The following is a 23,307-nucleotide window of genomic DNA, read 5'->3' as shown; positions in this document are numbered from 1 at the left end:
AAGTTATTTATTTTGTATAACATACTCTATGAAATGACTTTGGTCAAGAGAATGAGACCTGAGTCAGATGTCAGGCCCAACTTTTCAAGCTGCCTGGAAGATTACACTATTGTCTCCTCCTCTAAGAATTAATCCAATTGAGCCTGCCAGTGACCTGAACAGAAAAAGTGACACGCATTTCTCAAAGGAAAAATAAACATTTATTCCAGAAAACTTAGAAAATGAAACACCATCTACTTAACCACATAGGTTGACAAAATTGCCATGATTCATTCTTCCTCTATGGAGAATTTTCCTCTCCAACCATCCCTTTGGCCATTGCCTACTCTCATCCCTTAAGAGAATTGCACCTAGCACTAGAATCAGTTTTGTCTACTCTACTACATTCTGTCTGTATCCTCTCAATCTTTTTTGTGGAGAACATTAGATCATCGAAAAGGCTAGAACAAGAGCCTGGTAAAAAGATTTGCAAGAAGTTCTTATGATTCCTCAGTCTCCATTCATAACTACCATGCATATTGCCTCTCAGCAAAAGAGGAAATATAGAAAATGATTTCATTCATAAGAAAAATCAAAAAATGAGATTTTAGTTTTGCCAAAAATGATGACTATGATTTGTTTCAAAAGGACTCAAGGATTGACTTATACATCAGAGTCAGAATGTTCTAACCCTGAAAACACAAAGCTTGTGTGTAAGAGCTAATAGCTACTTTTAGATTTTTTATTAGTCTATCACAAGTGAAAAAGGGAATCATTTAGACTATTTGCTAAAATAGGCTGCTTTAGAGCTATGAGAACAAAGGACAGAAATTACACTCAAGCAAATACTGGATAAATTCACAGAAATAAAAAAAGATAACTGATAATGTCTCAATGGAAAAAAAAACATCAAATGGACATAAGCCCAATGACATCAAAGCTCAAAATGATAAAATTATTTATTATAGATTTTAGAAGCAGCTTAATCCACCTTTCTTCCTTCTGAAGAGCCCACCAATCACGGTTTTTTGTTCTCTTGAAATTCATGTTATTGGTTTCTTGGGTAAAAGTAGCCAATAAAATAATGGCATTCTTGATTACTTCCTGACGTGACATGATCATTTCAAGCATCAACTCACAGCATCTGTTGTTATATACAGGAGATCAAGTCAGTCAGTAACACAGCATGGATGCAAGAGGGATCTCTCAAATTCCACCCCTGACAGAGTTGCTAGTTGATAGCTGCTGAGTGAGGGAGAGTTACTCTACTTTAAAGGAGTGGTTGCTAGTAGTTTGATCATGCCTAAGTTGATGGCCAGTTGGCTATGTGCATATAGACAACACTAATTGGATGCAGGGGTTAATAACAACAAATAAACAATAAAAGAAGACATAAAAATGGGATGTAATGAATTTGAGAGAACACTAGAGCAAGTCGCAAGGAGGTAGTAGTGAATGAATATGATTGATATAAATATGAATATGAACCTTTCAAAAACTGAAAATGTTACTAAAATGCTCTTTTGATTTTAATAAAACATTATATAACAAAGCTAGACCATTAGAATCAAGAAAATAAATTATAACATGAGTTTATATCAATTTGCAACAGACTGCTGTTAGAAGTTATGCATGATAACTCATGACTGTAATTTTAGTACTTGTGAGATTGCACCAGAAGGGTAACCATGTATTCAAGGCTTTGCTCCACAGTGGATTTCTCTTTCAAAATAGCAACAATATAACATTTGTCTGTGGCTTACCTTAGCCTCTGAAGGCACCTTAAGAGTTTTCCTGCTCAAAAATTTATCTCATGATGGTTTTATTTGGTATGGAGCAGAGCTACATACACATTTATTAAGAGATACGGTTTTTAATGTTCAAAATTCAGACTTTTGTGTACAAATGTACCAGAAAATATAATTATACTTCTGCTATGCCCAATCTTTCCTTTCTGCCTTTTCATGTTTTGGGGTATGCACAAAAGTCTCAACCTTCTAAATTAACAGGGTTTATGTGAAGTCTAAGGGAAAAGAAGCAGGGAATAGCATTGTTTTGCTTCCTGTACTTGAAACTTTCTTTCCCCAAACTATCTCATTTCAATCATCCTTTGACAAAGTAGTTAAAGTGATCAGAAATTTAAGAAAAAGGAGTCTAAGGTCAAAATGCAGTGCTTCAAGTTCAATCCTTTGCTCCCCAAACAGCCTCTCAACTGTTTATGACTATAGATTCAGGAGATGTAATGCTATCTTTTGGCCTCCTCTAAGGATGTTGACTGCATGTGATACACAGACATACATGCAGAAAAACCACACAGATGCACATAGACACTCACACAGGCACACACACACACACAAATGAAATTTAAAAGAAAAGAATGAATCTATTTAGTTTAGTTAATAAGAGTGCCAGTAATTTGAATCAATGTACCTTTTTGATGTAAATTTCTAATAACGTAATCTCAGAATGGAATATATATATATATATATATATATATATATATATATATATATATATATATACTCCATGTGCTATAGTCATATTTTTGTAAGTCTATAATTAATTTACCTTCATTCTAAGAACAGCAAGCAAAATGCCAGGAGTCTAACTCTATTGGTTAAGGTAATTTTATAGGATTTTGAGGTTTTACTCTCATCTGGAGTTGTGTACATTTTCCTACTCTTGCCTCAAGAAAAAGTATGTGATATTATGTGAGGAATTGTGTGTGTGATTAAGTAACCCAGTGACACATGCACATGTTTTTCTCTTAGAGGAAGGTGGTTGAAACAGGGAGAAGAGGGATTAGTGAGAAAGATATTCAGTTGTTTGAATTCCCCAAACACGAACATATCAAAAATGTTTAATCTGATTCTTATATTCAAATTTAAAAGGAAAAAAGATAGAAATCCCAGGATATACTGAGATTCAGACCTTCCAGCCTCAGACAACAATTTCATTTGGTATCTAAGCTGACCTAGAAATTTTTGATTAGGCATAAAAGGTGACAGCTTTAGAAAAGTTACTATACTTACGCTCAAGGCTGCACAAGAAGTCATTCTCATTATCAATCTTCACGAACAGGTCTGGCTGCTCTTCTTGAAGATTATGAACATTGCAATGAAAGCAAGCATTTGCTTTTCAACTCTGGTCAAAGAATTTAATACCAGAACGAATCTTTTGTAAAGGGAAAAAACACACCTATTCAGGATTAAAAATGGACTCCAGAAAAAAAAGGTCAAGAATATCCCCATGTTTCCAAAGTGATTTCAAAGATGGTGATTTCCCTCTAGCTGTTCTGAAAATATACAATATCTCCTCCAGGTATATGCCTCCCCATAATGGGAAAGTCTTCACAGAAGAATGAAGAGATTTTGAATAAAATACAAATGGATAAAAGGGTAAAAAGTAGGACAGGGGAGGCTATTTTAGCAGAGATGAAATCAGAAGAAAGACTACTTTGTTGGCCAGCAGACTGGAGAAACAAACTATCTACCATATTTTCTTGTATTGCTTTATGTGATTCCCTGGTAGAAGAAAGAAATTAAAGGGACTAGACTGAGTAACTGTGGCAAATATTTGTCTTAAGTTTCCAGGAGAATCCCTGACTGACTGCAACCTGCAGAGATCATTACAGTGTTCTATATCTAACCCTGTTTCTTGAGCAGGTAGGTAATTTTTATGCTGCTGCCCAAATGATTGATAACTAGTTTGTGGAGTAAGGGGAGGATGTGCAGACACAGAGGCGGCACTGCACCAGTACTGTAGATCATTTGTGTAGATGTGGAAAGCAGAAACTTGAGAGTATGCAATTTACCAATAAAACAAATGAATTGATAGACATTTTGAGGTTGGCTCCAAGAAGGGAGAATGAAAATGGGATGCTCGTAAAATTCTTATCTAAATATATTACAGGATTTTTTCAGAAAGGTACTTTATAAGTAAAAGAAATGAAATGTTGTTTGCTAAGCTATGCACTTGGGCTCTAGTAGAAAGAAGATTTAACAAATTCTCGTCATGAAAAGTAAATGTATCAAGACTTACAATGTAAATTTCAGGTACCCTATAAAACCTATGTTGACTCAGAGATGCCCTGCCTGAGAAAAATGCTTAAACAGCAAACCCTTTGCCTAGAAAATTTTGATATTAAGCGTCTTCTCTGCAGAAACATTTGTGCACACATACAAACGTACCTGTAGAAGGGTAAATTTTGCGTTGTAATAGCAAAAGTATAGAAACCAACTAAATGTCCATATACAAAGAAATAAACTACAGAAAATTTTTCTATGACATTCTAGTAGATATATACAAAATAATGTCAAGATTGCTAACATACAATGCATGCCATATCACATAATATATGTATAAAGTTGTATCATCTATTTGTACAATATAATGATGAAAGCATTGATACTTTAATATATTTATCATGGTGTTATTTGTGTGATACAACACACCAAATAATACCTTTGCATAAAGTGACAATGTCAGAAAGCCCTTTTGAGAGGTAGGGTTACTATGTCCTCTGAGCACAAACCTGTAAATTTAGCCCTCAATTTGTTTAGTTACCAGAACAGTTTGTGAGTTTAGAAGTGAAATGTTTCACATAAGCTTGTGTGTTTTACTCCCTAAATAGTAGGGCTGTTTTTAGGAACCTGTGGAAACTTTAGGAGGTGCATCATAGCTAGAGGACGTAGGTTACTGGCAGGCAGATTTTTCTGTATTAAGACTCACCCCATATCTGGTCAATGTCTCTCTCTGCTTCCTCATTGGTATCATGTACCATTCATTTGATTCTTGCTTCTTCCACCATAAAGCTGCCCAAGGCCATGCCTTTCTTACAATGGTGGACTCTTTTTCCTCAAACATGGAGTCAAAATATATCCTTCTTCCATTATGTAGTTTTTGTTGCCAGGTATTTAATCACAGGGCTAAAAAAGTAATTTATACAGAAGTTGAATAAATTGCTTTTACATGGAAAATGCTTGATATATAGTAAGGGTTAAATAAATGTTATCTGATGGAAGAAGGTCATCTGTGTATGTGTTACTTTCATTGGTTAATAATGAGACTGCCTTGGCCTTTTAATAGGGCAGAAAATTAGGTGGGCGGAGTACACAGAACAGAATGCTGGAAAGAAGGCAATGAGGCAGATGTCTCAGGCAGACGCCATAGCTCTCCTCTTCAAAATGGACACAGGTTAGAATCTTTCCCGGTAAGCCACCACCTTGTGGTGTTACACAGATTATTAGAAATGGGTTAATCAAGATGTGAGAATTAGCCGATAAGAGGCTGAAACTAATGGGCCAGGCAGTGTTTAAAAGAATATAATTTGTGTGTTGTTATTTTGGGCATAAGCTAGCCAGGCATGCGGGAGCCAGGTGGGATGACAAGCAAGCCTGTCCACAGCTTGCCATTACAGTTATCTCTTGGGATAAGCAATGATTCTAGTGCATTGATACTATTTAATATCTTCAATATTAAATAATACCTTAATTTTTAAAGGAATACACTGAAAGATAAAAGTAAACCAAATTGTCAAGGACATACCTCAGTGGTTTTGACCTCATATTACCTTTCTCTATAAATACACACACTGCCACTGCTACCAAGCCTGGTTAACCTTAAATGGATAGTTAAGTGCAGAAAGGAAACTATCGCTTTTTACTATGGATATAGTCATGTGAGGACTAATGGAATTTACCTCTGCAACTGAGACATCAAATAAATAAAGTAACAATCAATACAACTCATTCTACATAGTTGTATCTACATGGCTGACAAAAAAATTGAACAAGTTTTTGTTATGAAGTAACACCCTCAGAAGAATTAAATAACAAGATCCAGAATGGAAACAATAGTTGCCACACATGAAACTGACAGACAAGAACTCAGAAAGAATTTCTAAAAATCAGCAATGAGGTACAAAAATAAGAGAACCAATAAAAATAGTTGAAAAGGGCACTTATAAGGAAAAATATGATGGGCTAATAAATATATGAAAACATATTGAAATGCATTCAGACATTAATACCACAATTAGAAGCACACTGCAAATACTGGTATTATAATTTTTGCATTTTGTTTTCTATAACTTCTTTTTTTCTAGCTAAACTGCTCTTCAGAAAACAGAGTGGTAGTGTTTTAAAATTGGGGTGCTTTGTAGGATAAGAACTTACCTGTCAGCAATTGTACAATAATGAGCTGGGGGTGTTTAAGATGAATTTAACAGAGGAATGTGTCCCACCCTAAAAACAATAGATGGTCAATTACTTAGTACTTATTTCTTTGGTACAGATTTAGTTCAAAGCTTTCACTCATCCACTATAAATTTGATGGGGAACTTAAAATGATTTATAATAACCACTAGAACAACACAATTCAGGTAAATATGTAGAGAACTGGTCATCATTTCTTAGGTAAAAGTAACTCAATGTTATGCCAAAATAATTCTATATATTTAGTGGCTAAAGAACAATAACATCTAGATACTTCTGGCTGACTTATGACTTTTGCTTTACCATGAAATTGCTTTTCAAAGTCTCTTTTTTTCCCATTGACAGGATGTGTTAGGAGAACCTTCCTTCACACTCACATAACCTTTGCCTTCAAAGCACTTTCCAAGCTTTTATTCTATCACTTCATCTATTTCTGACGTTTGCCATGGCTCTTTCCATAGTAAGAATGTAGCTTATAACTAATGTCCCTGAAATCCCATGAGTGCAAAACGCCTAATAATAAAAAAGGAAATTCTGTTATTTCATAACTCCCTGACACAATGACTGCCAGAAATGTTAGAAGAAATGTTGCCTAAAGATTTTAATGTAAAGTACCATAAGTGAATATCAAAAACTAATTCTATCCCAACTCTGATTTTTAGTAGCCGTGACATCTCGAATGGGTCCCTAAAACCTTTTGGTCTTCTATTTCTTAATCAGTAATATAGAAATAGCATCAGGAGTCTTGATGCTGACCTAGATTTTTCAATATTAGAAAGCACAGATGGTGCCAAAATAAAATAGAAATCATAAAAAGGATCAGATACATTGAAAATTATTTTTTAAGATTAAAGTCAAAGTCTTGATATAAATGCTAGGAGAAAAAAAGAATACGGGGTTTACTTGGTAAAATAATAACAACAAAAGTTCAATAGATGAAAAGAGATATTTCCCCAGATTTCAAGAGAAACAGTTGACTCCTTAAGTCATGGCATGTATTCAGTCTCTGTAATTTATTTTAGCACTACTGCTGGGAAACTTTTTGGCTTTCACACATTCAATCACCTTTAACCTAAATATCAAATATTTTGATCCAAAACTGTTATGTCAACTACAATTAGCATCTTTCCGTAAACATGTGGGCATTCTTAAAAGGGAAGGTAACTGACAATAGTGATGGATGGGGCTAGAGAAATAGCTCTGTTGTAAGAGCATCAACTATTCTTGCAGAGGACCAAGGTTTGATTCCCAGCACCCACATAGAAGATCACAAAGATCTGTAACTTTAGTTCCAGAGTATTCAACACCACCATCTGACTTTCTCTAGCACCAGGTAATCGCATAGAACACAGACACGTATACAAACCAAACTCTCTCTCTCTCTCTCTCTCTCTCTCTCTCTCTCTCTCTCTCCCTCTCTCTCTCTCCCTCTCCCTCCCCCTCCTCTCTCTCTCACACACACACATATAAAAATTGAAATGTACATAGATCTTGGAAGATTTGTGGATGAGATTCACTTATCTGGCAAGACTTGCAATAGACAACAGCTATTCTTGATTTAAAGCATTGTACTGTTTAAGGAAATAACATTCAGATACCATAGCTCTTATACTACTTTACAGAGAGATTCAGAAGATTAGTGGAAAGTTTTTTGGAAGGACATGATATCAGTGACATGAGTGAAGTAAAAGGCTAAGTGAATGAGACTCAAAAAAAGAAAAAAATACTTCTTTTACCCCTAGGCTTCAGTGTAGCTGAGATGAATGATATGAAAAGTCCTTCCCATCTTCTTGCTGTTTAATGGTTTATGATGTCAGTATTATTTTCAACTTGTATAATCAGAAGTCTGTCTTACAGGAAATTCAAGATGGCTACCACAAAATGTCATTGTTTTGAGGAAAGTAATCTCAAAGACCATGTGTCTACATATCAATTCTTTTTTATTTCTCTCTATAAGATTTCCTGAAGCAATATTGTTATTGATACTCACAGTGTTATTCCAAGATTATGGTATAGGCATAATAAAAAAACAGAGTAATTATAAGACAGAAGAGTGGTGTTTGACGTGGGAAAGAAGATTTGTAGGGAAAGCATGTGAGGTCAAACAAAAATTATAGTTCTTTGTCAAAACAAATAACTACAAAAAAAACAAAGAAAACATTCTCCCATACCTAGATGAAATATACCATGAGTGGATGTGATCTGTCTTAGCATTCACAATTCAGAATTTTTCTGAGGTGTTCAGGAATGAGAAAATTTTTACACTATTTTGAAAGGAAGCTGATAGTAAATTATGTAGAAGTCAAAGGAAAGGGAAAAGAATAGGAAGGTTCTACACTAGAAAATTTTAAGTGGGAAATCAGATTCAGTTTATATCTAAATTCTCTTTAAATTTGATGAAATGTAAGTATTTTTTCTAAATTAACTTAGTATTTCAAAGGACAACAATAAAATGTTTAAATTAAATCTAGGTTGACATGTACTATTAATAAGTCAAAATGAAGAAAACCAGCATCCAGCCTTTTAATTTCATTAATTCACACTTTATGTGTAGTTTTACAGAGTTAGACAGACATCAAAGTTTAAGTCTAAAATAATGTTTAATGTGAATTTATATTTGTTAGAAGTAAATGCTTGTCTTTTTTCCTAATAAGGCTGTAATAAACAATGTAAAGAACTATACTATGATTTCAATGTGCTGTATGACAGATAGATGTCAAAGTTATGATCAGCGAGCTCAAAATAAGAAAGGAAAATATGCTTTGGTTAAAAAAAAATACTGTCCAATGATGACTCTATTTTCAGAATGACATGAAGACAGATAAAGGACTATAAAGGAATTGCTTTTTGGTTAATAGACTTCTCAAAAAAAAATAACCACTGAAGTATGAAAATAATCAAATCTTTCTGCTTCTCCTCGATTTGATTAAGATCCTGAAACACCAGGAAGAGTAATCAGCTGATGATGGCAATAGTTCAAATGCCACATGTATTTTAACTCAAAGTTATATTTTCATACTGAATTTGTGACAGAATTTTGAACATTGCTTTTTATAGAATGGGTGAAAAACATGAAATAAAGGTATATAAGATTATGGTAATTTGCAGAGTATTTATTATCTAGTTATATTTCTTATATTTGGTTTTTACAGTATGATGCTGAGTCTTCAGAGACATAAATGATAAATATTAAGATATTATCTAAAGTTTACAGCATGGTTTTTAAATTGTATTAATGGAATGCTGTAATTTTGTATTTAAAATGTGTACTTCTATACTTGAAATATCATCATAAAAACCAAACATATATGGTCTCATAGAGTGGATGGAGGTAAGTGGTACTGGAATTTTCCATTACAGAAGGAATTTTAGGAGTCCCAAAAGTCAATGGACAGAAAGCATGTCCAATCTTTCCTGTCTTCACTACCAACAAAGGACAGGCAAAGAAAGACAATTCTCTGACTATAGTTATATCAGTTAAAATGGGGGGTTATTTGGACATAGCGATCTCCCCTTCATGTTGGCACTACCTTTTTCAGAGGAGATAAGACCATATTAAACTCTATTTAATTTCTTGAAATTATGTTTCAGCCAGTTACATGGAATAAACATGCATAATTTTTGTACTTCTCTGATCTTTGCCATTAAGCTCTTGAAGTCTCAATAAGTTGAAATAAAACTATTTAGAAGTTAGACTAGGACATTGAGACTATAATTCGTGATTCTAGAGAAGCTAAATAAGAAGGTGAACCCAAAGAAAAATATATAAGCATCCTCCTGAATATTAACCTTCATCAGGCGATGAAAGAAGACAGAGACAGAGACCAACATTGGAGCACTGGACTGAATTCTCACGATCCAAAGGAGGAGCAGAAGGAGAGAGAGCACGAGCAAGGAACTCAGGACCGCGAGGGGTGCACCCACACACTGAGGCAATGGGGATGTACTATCGGAACTCACCAAGGCCAGCTGGCCGGGGTCTGAAAAAGCATGGGACAAAACCGGTATCGCTGAACATAATGGACAATGAGGACTACTGAGAACTGAAGAACAATGGCAATGGATTCTTGATCCTATTGCACGTAATGGCTTTGTGGGAGCCTAGGTAGTTTGGATGCTCACCTTACTAGACCTGGATGGAGGTGGGTGGTCCTTGTCCCTCCCACAGGGCAGGGAAACCTGCTTGCTCTTTGGGCTGAGGAGGGAGGAAGACTTGATTCGGGGGGGGGGGGGGGAATGGGAGGTGGTGGCGGGGAAGAGGCAGAAATCTTTAATAATTAAATAAATTAATTAATAAGAAAAAGAAAAAAAAGAAGTTAGACTAGGAAGTGCTATTGTATAAATGATATTAGAAGTGAATATGTGCTACACCCATCTCTAAAAGATAAATAAAAGTGCTCTTAACTTTGGTGTAAAACTTCAAGCAGAACTATATGTGAACAATCAGCTCAAGTGTGAGAATTATGAAAGAATGGGAAAAGAGTCTCATTTTATATTTGAGATTTACAACAAGAAGTAGAGAAAAAAAATTTAACCCCTAAAGAGGCAAACAAAAAGCCATGGGGTTTAATAAAATGGTGCATGTGTTGTGGTATATACCATAGTTTGAATTTTAGGATTTTTTTTATTCTTTTCTCATATGACAAATCCCAACTACAGCTTCCTCTCAAGACATTCCTTTCAGCCCCCCATCACCTCCCAACCTCCTTTCAAGTCTCTTGCAAGAATGGAGCAAACCTCTCAAGGACATCAACTGAACATGGTAAACAAGATACAGTAATACAAATCATGAATCCACACATCAAGGATGGGTAAGGCAACTAGTAGGAAGAAAAGGGTCCCAAGCATAGGCAAAAGTGTCAGAGATAGTCCCCATTCTCACTGTTAGGAGTCCCACAGAAACACTAAGCCAACAACCATACATATTGTATCGGAATTTTTATTTTAAGAATCATTATAATTGTATACAAATGAGAAAGGATTCTCTATGCTTTAAAAGAGAATCTTTAATACTTTACCATACCACTATTTACTTTATGTTCCCTTCTCCCTACCTCAGTACATTATGCTAAAATTTATGCATAAAAAGGGCATATTTCCATATTTTCATGTATATGTCATCATATCTAAGTGTGCACATATATGAAAGTCTGGGTTCTGTGCCTAAAATATTAACTACAGATGTTTTCCAATCTTTGCTTTTGCATTAAATTATTTGTCACAGAAAATTATTTAAAGAACCAAGTATGACTGAAATCAATTTATTATTTTAATGATAACACTGACAGGTAATTAACTGAGGTTCTCTGCACTAACTTTCTAGGTGCCTGTCAGTCAATAGACATCACTGTATTATTCATTCTCTGTGTAATCTGTGTAAAATGCCTAAGGAATTCTGGATATTGACATTATTTCAATTGACTAGCCTTAAAGCACCTGATGACAAAGCCTAGAAATGGAGATCATTTTAGTAATTGGACCCCAAACAAAGGTACTACAACATGGATTGAAATGTTTTATTGGAGAAAACCATTGGAGGATATGAAAAAGCCAAGCTTCTAGGCCAATTCATGTCATTGATTTACATAATACAGAGAAATGATAAATAAATTGTTTTTAAAATTGTGTTTGACTATTGTTTCAGTTCCGTAAGAAACTGTACCTCAAAAGGCTATGATAGAAAAAATTTGAACCATGCATACAAAGGTCATAAAATATTTCCTGAAAAGCCACCCTTCTTTATCTTCCAAGTTACAAATCATTTTCAATGACTGCTAAACATGTTGCTAATATTTATGGCTCATTCTAGAAATGACCACAAATGTTCAAAAACAAAAAGAAGAAGAAAAAAGAAAAGGAAACAGGCAAATACTAGCAGGCAGAATTACATTTTTCTCTTTCTGGCAGTCCTAGAAATAGGAAGAGTGTTTTCTCTGTGAAACAGACCTGGCTGTCCTAGAACACACTTTGTAGACCAGAATGGCCTCCATCTCACAGAGATATATCACAGCAATCTTTCTGTCTTTGCCTTCCAAGTGTTGGGATTAAAGGTATGTGTCACCAGCCACCACCTGAAACAGTGTTTTCTCATCAGATGAAATCCAGATTAAAGGGCCCTTCCTCCATGAGTCCTTCCCCATTGACTCCAGCATGTATTGATTATTTTCATCTCTAATATCCTATCAGATTTTAATATACTTTCTTTCCCACTATTACTGTGAACCTTCTATTTAACAAGCTTTGTTCAAGACATAGCACACATATCTCATTATTATTCATAAAACACTACTGAGATAGCAATGTTAGTAGATGTCCTGCCTCAGGGTAAAAATCTAAATTATACTAAATTTCATACTATGCCATGTCTGTGGGGGAGCCTAACTACTAATACAATTGCCATGAGGCTTAGAAACATAAGTTTTATCTCTTCTAGGACTTCTCAGTGCCACAGAAGCACAAATGCACCATTAACAATCATAATAGTCCTTTTCACTCTTCTAGGTCTTAAATAAACGTTGCACCGATATTTGTTAAGTGAGTAGATTGAGAAGAAGAATGCAGCAGAAGAAATATTATTTGGGAAATCAAAAGATGCAATTTACACAGATGTAGGACCTTGAGAAAACAATCTCTGAATAATATTTTCATTACTACAATATGAAGGGATCAGAGACCATGATCTCTGACATTTTTTACAATACTTACAAGAATCCCAAGAAAGCACTATTTGGAAATCATATGATTATCTATCACCATAAAAGTTGGAAAAATATTTTAGAGCATTCTAAGTAAATATTATAGCACATGTTTGACATGTGATGACTGTATAGAAGCCTCAGAAATGTAGCAAATATCTGTCATGTAAGAGTGATATATGCATTTAACTGTTTAGTGCAATGCTGAAGTTGTATCTTCATTAAGTTTTCCAGTCTCTTTTCTGATATTTTCTCCACAGTGTAACAAAATAGGTTTTTCTACAATTTCAAACAAATTATATTACAGGTTTTCTGTGCCATTTGGAAACAAACCCAAACCTTAAAATAGTATCTAAGTCTTGTGTGAATAATATACCTTCTTTTTACTTCAGCATCAATGTGAACGCTCATGATTTTTAAAAAATCTTTATTATAAGTCTCTATTCATATTTAATTTTTGATAGATATGAAAACAAGCTAAAGGACTTAATTCCACAGGCAGTTGAGCAGGCCATTTTGTAAGTGTGTGTGTGTGTTTGTGTGTGTGTGCAAGATGAAGGAGATCACGTCTCAAATAAAAATAATGGAACAAGTATTGCAAGTAAAAAGTCAAACAAAGAAACATACTTCCCCCAAAATTGTTCTGTAATTCAAAAATTGAAGTCACTCAGATATCAAGCAACTAATGGAGAGATAAAAAAGTACTATATTAAATATCACTTAGTCATAAAAAGAAATAAAGTACTAATAACTGTTATAAAATGAAAGAAATGTGAATACAATGTGCTGAGTTGTTTTGGTTATTTTTCTTTCTATAGCTATGATAAGACATCATGACAAAGGAAACTTATAGAAAAAAACTTTATTTGAGGCTTATAGTTTCAGTGGGTTTACAGTCCAGGACAATTATGGGAGAAAGCATAATATCAGGCACACAATATACTGGAGCAGTAGTTGAGAATTCATATCTTGACTCACAAGCACATGGCAGGTTTAGGAAACTCGAAATGTGATATGGTATAATGATTTTATACTCTATAAAGATTTGTCACTCATATTGGTTTAATAAAATACTGAGTGGCCAGTAACCAGGCAGGAAGTATAGGTTGGGTGACCAGAATAAGAGAATTCTGGGAAGATGAAAAGCAGAAATGCAGTCCCTAGTCACACAGAGAGGAAGAAAGATAAGAATACCTCACTGAGAAAAGATACCAAGCCACATGGTTAAACATAGACAAGAATTATGGGTTAATTAAAGTTGTAAGAGCTAGCTACTAATAAGCCTGAGCTAATAGACCAGGGAGTTTATAACTAATATAAGCCTCTGTGTGTCTGAGACTAGATGACTGCATGATCCTGCAGGACATATAAAAGGAGACTGCTGGTTCATTCCCAACTGTCCAGACTTGAATAATTACACAGAAACTATATTAACTACAATATATTTTAGCTTAGTTTTCTTGTTAACTAACTCTTGCATCTTAAATTAACTCATTTCTATTAATTAATGCATCACCACGAGGCTGTGGCCTAATGGTAAGTTTTCAGTGTCTGTTCTTATGGCAACTCCAAGGCATCTGTATGACTCTGCATTCTTTCCTCCTCTGTCTGTGCTTGGAATTCCCTCTTTGCAAAATTCTGCCATGCCATAGACTGAAGCAGCCTTTTTCTTAAGCAATGGTAATAAAACACATTCATAGCATACAGAGGGGAATCCCACATCAAGGACAAGACATTTCATTTATGGAAATGATACGGCTTTTGAAACCTCAAACCCTGCCCCAGTGATACATCTCCTCCAACAAGGCCACATCATCTAATCCTTCACAAACAGTTCCACTAACTGGAGTCCAAGTATTCAAATATATTAACCTACAGAGGGCGGTTCTCATTTAAACCACCAAATGATGAAAGAAGGGAGACACAGAAGAACACTTTCCAAATAACTAGGATTATAGAAAATGCCCTTTTTAGTTGCATATATGTGAAATTTTCTTAATAGGAAAGAAGAGAGAGAAACAGACAGAAAGTAGATCAGTAGTTGTTAAAGACTGGATGGAGGCAGAGTAGGAAGTGACTGCTGATAGGTTTGATATTTCTTTATTGGGATGGTGAAAATATTCTATGCTTGACTTTTCATGGTGGCTACACAAGTCTATGAATCCTAAAAGACATTCAGTTATACAATTTAGAAACCAAAATGGTATGATTTTTAGTTATATTTAAATAAAGTTGTTAAAAGATTTGATTGAGAATACTTTGAAATTAATCATGGAAGTAGTAATAAGGAAGCTGGACATAGTGTTACACACCTTCAGTCCCAACAATCAGTAGGCTGAGGCAGGAGGATTATAACAAAGACAAAAGAAAACCGAAAGCAAGGACTAGGAATGGTGGCACCTGACTTTAATCTCAGCAATCAGAATACAGAGACAGGCAAATCTCTAAAATTTTGAAGCCAACTTGGTCTATGTTGAAAATTCTAGGCTAGTCGGGAATGAAATCTAAGCTCTGATTCCAAGAAAGGAGGAAGGTCACAGCAATTAAAAAGTTTGAAGAAATGTCAAGGAGCCAATGGCAGAAAAGGCAGCCTATTCACTTTGGACAAATGCCTCTAGGTAGACAGCCATGTCAAACGCCCAGGTAAACACAGCACACACAGGCAACATAAAGGTCTGCTTTTGCAGATGTGTAGATTGGCACACAGGATGCACAAAGATAAGCACACAGGTCTATAGATGCAAATACCTAGGCAGGCTGGTGAGGCAGAAGCAAAATACCCAGATCTCTGATCTAGAGTCCATATTTATACAGAACCTTGTAAAAGCGGCATGATGCCAAAACCAGTTATGTAACAGATTATAGCACTAATTTCTTTAACGTTCCCCAAATAATCAGTGTCAGTCATTTGTACTGATGCATGACTACCATGTCCACTGTCTGCCATGTTTTAGTTGACTCATTCTGCATATTCTTATCAGTAGTATAGTGCTTAAAAATAAACCGGTCTTTATGATTATTTCTAATACCAGAGTTATTTAGTAAGATCCTATACCTCCCCCCACACACACCCTAAAAAATAATCAAAGACAACAAAAAAATCCAGAAGAAAGGATAAAGTATAGAAAAAGCTGAGTAATCCCAGCATTTGGAAAACTGAAGCTGGAGGAGGAAAATTCATGGTCATCCTTTTAGACATACTAAGGCACTGTAAAAATAAAATAACATTGCCACAGGCGACCATTTCCTAAATATAACCCCAGTATCACAGACACTGAGAGAAACAATTAATAACTGGGACCTCCTGAAACTTAAAAGCTTCTGGAAAGCAAAGGACATGGTCAACAAGACAAAACGGCAGCCTACAGAATGGGAAAAGATCTTCACCAAACCTATATCAGACAGAGGACTACTCTCCAAAATAAACAAGAACTCAAGAAATAATCCAATAAAAAATGGACTACAGACCTAAACAGAGAGCTCTCAACAGAGGAATCTAAAATGGCTGAAAGACACCAGGAAATGCTCAACATCCTTAGTCATCAGAGAAATGCATATCAAAACAACTCTGAGATTCCAACTTACAGCCTTAAGAATGGATAAAATCAAAAACACTGATGACAATTTATGCTGGAGAGGATGTGGGGCAAAGGGAACACTCCTCTATTTCTGGTGGAAGTGCAAATTGGTACAGCCTCTTTGGATATCAGTATGGCAATTTCTCAGATAATTAGAAAACAAACCTTCCTCAAGACGCAGTAATACCACTTTTGGGTATATATCCAAAGGTTGCTCAATCGTATCACAAGGTCATTTGCTCAACTATGTATCATAGCAATATTATTTGTCATAGCCATAACCTGAAAAGAAGCTAAATGTCCCTTGACCGAAGAATAGATAAAGAAAATGGAGTACCACACAGCAGAAAAAAATAATAACATTTTGAAATTTGTGGGCAGATGGATAGATCTAGAAAACATCATATTGAAGGAGGTAACCCAGACTAGAAAGACAAATATCATATGTACTCACACATAAGTGGCTTTTAGAAAGAAAACCAGACTATAATTCACAATCCCAGAGAATCTAGACAACAATGAGACCCTAAGAGAGACACACATGGAAAGCAGAAAAAGACAAGATCTCTTGAGGACATTGGGAGCATGGGGACCATGGGAGAGGGTTGAAGGGGAGAGGAGAGGAAAGAAGGCAAGGAGAGAAAAATATATAGCTCAATAAAATTAATAAAAAATATATAGCTCAATAAAATTAGTAAAAGTCTATGCATAAAAATATAAATAAAATAACATGCCACATTAAAAATAGCAAGAAACTGACTTTGGGCTTCAATATGGATACTTCAGTTTGATGGGTATATGAGCTTGTGCAAACCTTTAACTTTGAAACTGGAGACAGTATAATCTATGTTGGGTTTCTGGATATGATGACTGTGTTAGTTGTCAATATGATTGAATCTAGAATCACTTGCAAGACAATAGTCCTCTGGGTATTTATGCGGGGGAATTGTCTTGATTTCTTCAACTGTGGTAGCTAGACTCATTTTGATTGTGGGTAGGATAGTTCCCTCTATCAGACATCCTGGATTGTATATAGTGGAGAGACTGAGTTGAACATTATTAAGCACCCTTTTTTTCTTAGAGTATGTTGAGATCAACTGCTTTAAGTTCCAGCTACCTTGACTCAAACATGGTGATGGTTTGTAGTTAGAACTGTGAGCCAGAATAAACCATTTTTTCCTTAAATTGTTTTTGTCAGAGTATTTTATCACAGCAACAGGAGAAGAAACTAAGACTTTCGGCATTAAATGAGATAGTACATGTAGAACACTTTGTAAATTGATATTTAAATGTAAATTGATACATGACAATAACTGTTTAATTATTATAATAATGTAAAATAAGTAGGTAAAGTTAGTATCTGACACCTATATTTTGACTTTTATTAAGTTCTTCTTAACAATCTAAAGAATTCACTTGGTGTATAACAGCAGTCACAATTATCCCTAATTAGTCTGAATAATGAGGAACTATTCTATTGGTTGGTTGATCTTTTTTCTTTTTTTTTTTTTTGATTTTTCGAGACAGGGTTTCTCCGTAGCTTTTGGTTCCTGTCCTGGAACTAGCTCTTGTAGACCAGGCTGGCCTCAAACTCACAGAGATCCACCTGCCTCTGCCTCCCAAGTGCTGGGATTAAAGACGTGAGCCACCACCGCCCGGCTCTATTGGTTGATCTTTAGACAAATAATTCTCTTTCTGAATCTCTGAGCAATATATTTTAATCTAATACAGATACTGTGAGAAGGAAATTTGTTTCAAAAAATCTATAAAAATAATTCTAGAAAAGTTTTAAAAGGCAATTTTTATGATACAAATTTAAGGAGGCAGGGAATAAGAAGGAGGAAGGATGATCTTCCTTTATAATTTTTTGCTAAGAATCTTGGGGTACAGAGAAAGGAACAAACATCTGGAGTGATGAATTTTTTTTTCTTCTTAAATCTAAAGGACAGCCGAAGAGCAATCTGTTGTTTGTGTAGAAAAAATGCTTTTAAAAGAGGAAGAAAGTACACTTGGGGGAACATCTGCTCTGAGAAACACTTGAAAAGTAAGTGCAGGGAAACATTTGCACAACATACAAGCAGATACTGTGTTGCAAAAGGAGGCATAAATATATCTAACATACGGAGGTTTAAGTCAAAATATAACAAAGACATAATTAGCAACTACATTTTAATGCTAGGCTGGAAAGGTTGCCACCACTAAACACTAATCAAAAACACTATCTCTGGCTTAGTATAACTTAATTTCATGATTTGATGGTGCTATTCACTGATTAATGGAGACAGTTAACAACTAAAATCCACATGCTAGTATATACAATACCATGTGTTGTACATTGAATAAAATGTCTCTCATAGTTTGCTTTCCCAGTTGATGGCACTGTTTGGGAAAGTTATAGAACATTTAGGAGCTGGAACAACGCTGGATGAAATATGGCATGGGGGTTATCGGAAGCTTTGGATTCTACATCCTAGACCTACTTCTTGTTCTTAATTTCTGCTTCTTGAGTGTGGATGATATGTGATCAACCAGATTCCCGTTCCTGTCACCAGGTCCTTTCTGCCTATAGATATGTTTGCTTTCCATTGTGGACTCTGTCTTGTTTTGTTTTCCATAGATGTTTGAAACACTATAAACACGGGACACTTGGAGAAAAAAAAAACTTTTTGTTTCTTTTTGGCTTACACATCTTATCCCAGTTCATAAGTGAGGAATGACACAGCAGGAAGACAGTCAGGAGCTGAGACAGGAACCAATGAAGACAACTGCTTACTGACTTTCTCCCAGGCTCTTATTCAGCTACCAATCTTTTACCTCCCAGGACTACCAGTTCTGGAGTGAGACATCCTAGGCCTTCACACGTTAATCAACAATCAAAAAAAAAAAAAGTCCCACAGACATTCCCATTGGACAATTTGAGACATCAGTCCCTTAGGAGAGATTTCCTTTTCCCAGATATATCTAGGTTTTTCTCAAGTTGCTAAACCTAGATAACAGAGACTCTATCACTCTCGAACAGCAAACCAAAATAAGACTTTTATTCTCTAAAAAAATTTTATTGACACAGCACTGGAAAGGAAACTGATACACCGTAGAAATTGTTTCTTATATATCAACTAAAACATACAAAAATTGACTCTTCTGGGAGGGAGAAATCAATAGAAATAAGAAACTTCATACTGACTTAGGTAATTCTGAGTCAAACCAACTAAGTACCTTGTTTGATTTAGTTTGTAAGCACACAAAGCACATTATACATTCATTAAATGTTTGAAAAGATTTAGAAGCACAGGGTTTGGGGTTTTTGTTTTGCTTTGATTTTGTATAATTAGGCCCTCAGATTGACCTTAATATTAGTTCCCCTGAATTTCTGAATGGCAATTGTGGGATGGACCTGAGCATTGGCTTCTGCTTTATCTGCAGCCTGTGTTCTGATGTCTACCACAAACCATTCAACAACACATGACTCCTGTTTATCAAAAGACAGGCCAAAGTGGAAGACTCCTAGGAGTCCTCAACACTGGATAGGAGCTGCAGGCAATTAAAAATATTCAGAAGTGGAGAATTAATCTTTCCCAGAGAAGATACCAATTGGTTATCCATTACCAAATGATCATTCCTGAAAACAGATATACAAGTAACATTACTAAGCAGGTTATATTTAGAAATGCATATGTATGTGTACACATATACACACATGATTGTACGCACATGCATGTGTACAGGTGTGCAAAACACACACACACACACATACATACACACACTAACAATTAATGGGAAAAGGCCATGCATTCGAAAGGGAGTAATAAGGGTATAGCGGAGAGTTTGGAGAAAATAAAAGGAAGGAAGAAATAATGTGTTCATATTACAGTCTCAAAAATAAAACAAAAAACTTTTAAAAATAAATTAAAATAATAGAAAGAAGACAAACCAGAGCAGAAATTCTCAAATCTCACAGAATGTAATTAAAATTTTAAGGACCACTCATAAATAATCATTTCCTGAAGTGCATTTCCGAATTAGTCTCTGACTCTGAAAACTCTGAGAAATTCCATTTTAAAAATTTGTTTTTACAAGTGTGTGTGTGTGTGTGTGTGTGTAGGTGCCATATGAGTGAGTGCAGGCCAAGCAGAGGCACGAGATATGCTGGAGTTACAGTTACAGTTAGTTGTGGCTGCTCTGAGTTCTGGAAAATTAACTCAGTTTGTCTAGAAGAGATATGAATACCACTAAAACTTCTTTATCCTCCAAAACTTCATTTTGAATCTCTGATTACAAATACTTCTTGGATCTTGCCTTGTGGCATGTTCTTGTATTGCCAGTTCTCAAGAAGTAATGGGAGGAGGATATTATGTTCTAGGCCAACCTTGGCCACATAGCAAGTTAGAAGATAGCCTGGGCTATATGAATCTGTCTTTTAAAATTATGAATATATAAGTAAATGACCTTTAAGACAAAGATGCTTGAAAACTGTTGTTTTAGTTCTTCCTTATTCAAACTCTATTTATTTAATAGTGGCAGATTAATCTTAAATTGCTTTTGAAGTGATGTTTCTAATACAATTTTTAAAATGATTTTCCTTTATTTGCTGGATAAAGTTAAAGCTAGTGAACCTGGCACCTAAAGCTAACTATTATATATTCCAAGATGTCGTCTGTTATTTTCTTGTTATTTTAATCTTTCATTCTTTCCAAATAAAACTACTCTTCCTTACTGCTGAGTATTGAGAGAGGATCATTTCTATATGTGGAAGTATCTTTCTTCTATCTGCCAGCTAATTGCTACACACAAAGAGAGATACCTGACTTAAACTGTGCTAATTTGAGATTTTTCTCATTTCATCTTCTTAGGATATTCTAAAACTCAGAAGCACATGTCATTCATGTGTTTAAATGAATGAACCAAAAAAAGAAGAGACAGAGTTGGGATAGGTTTACTGTCTACATTTCTATAAGGAACTGGATGAGTGATTGCAATGCACAGGATGTACTTTCAGAAACATTAGGAGAGCTACACTAACATGGAAAAAAAAGATTAATTTTTGAATTGTGGTCAAACATGGTTCAGTTTCAAAATAAAAGGATGGATAAGACACATGTTTCCCTACAATAACCCTTGTTTCTAAATATTTCTCATGAAGTCTGTTTTAATCTATACGATATGATGTGAATTTGTCTCATGCATTACTGCATGATGGTTGACAGCCACTCAAAAAACCATGCTGCATGGTGAAAGGTGGTGACAGATGATGCAGAATTCTACTTTGGTCTCAATAACTGCAGGGAAAGCTGTGAAGAGAAGCTATCATAACCTAGGAAACAAGCACAAAGGAAGGTGATCACTGGACACACTCCACAGCCAAATTTAAGTGTCACAGGGACTCAAAAGGAACAAGACACAGGGAGGGCAAAAAATATTTTTTGGAAGATCTGATTCAAACCATTAGTTCTTATAATTTCAACATGAGATTTATGCCTAAAAGCAGTAATAGAACAATGAAGAAAATATATTTGCATGTCAAATACATTTGTCATTAATGAAAAATACCATCCAAGAGATATTAACTAGCATGATATTTGGAAGATTGAGCTTGTACAGGAATTTTTAAATTATATAAAATAAAGTTATTGACATAATGATTTTTCACAATTTCCTAAACAAAACAAAAAATGAGAAAAATAAACATAATTTTTGTTGAAATAAAAAGATGATGAAATAGATGTTTTCATCATGCTGAACTTAAATTTGTAATTTTTCCAAATCAAGTCGGTTTTTAACACACATAATATTTTAAACAACCTCAAATATGTGAGATTGTTCTTGATAGGAGAAAATATAAGTTACAAGGATAAAGGTTATTTGCTACATTTATTAAATTTTCCAAAATAAAGTGGAAGAGATAGCTCAGAGGTTGATCACCCACACCACATAGATCAGAAACACCTCTAACTCTGAGAGTCCTGGGTGTTCTGATACCTGTGGCTTATGTATATACCTATACTCACATGCACATACCCATAGCCAGAAACTCAGTTTTATATGTGGAAGTGTTTCTTCCACATGTCAGCAAATTGCTGGCGTTATAAAACACAATCAACTGTGTATACATATAATTGAAAGCAAAACTTGCAAAAGATACAAGGATAATTCCATGGAACCCAAACAGTTTATATACATGTATAAATATGTATGTGCATATGTTTGCATGTAATTCTACAAACCACCAAGAAAATTAGATAACTTCCACAATTCAATGAAAAGAAAAATGACTTAGACAAACTTTGGATACATTACACAACAAACAATTGATTTACTGGTCTTCAATTTGCTAGGGACAGCCTATAGACATGGTTTACTATTCCAAAACAGTCCAACAGTCCAACTGTGCAATCTATCCTGTGACAGCCTGACAAAGATTCTCTTTAGGTTGTATCTGAGAGGTTGGTAGATTTGTTTTTCAAAGACTATGAAATTTCCAGAAAAACATGAATATTCAAAAACAAAATGAAAACAAGCAAACACCAACTATGAAATATTTTAAACTGTGTGGAACATGAAGAAACATATACAGTGAAAATTTAGGAATGATTAAATTCTTATTTTTCTCTTCTGTAGATTTCATTACCGTTTTGAAAATGCAGAAATGGATAGGACATAGTGACATTGCTAATGAAACCCTAAGGGACCAAAGCAAGTCATGTATAAGAATCATAGAGATTTTTGAAAGGTGGAGTTAAAGTGACAAGTGTTAATTAAATGAAGAAAGTTGGCAAAAGTCAGTTTTTTTCTGGTGCCAAAATAAGTTGGTTTGTTATTTAAAAAGCGCCCAAGACATTGATT

This window comes from Chionomys nivalis, chromosome X, assembly GCF_950005125.1.
Source record: "Chionomys nivalis chromosome X, mChiNiv1.1, whole genome shotgun sequence".
Classification (NCBI taxonomy): Eukaryota; Metazoa; Chordata; class Mammalia; order Rodentia; family Cricetidae; genus Chionomys; species Chionomys nivalis.
Note: the sequence above shows the minus strand (reverse complement) of the source record.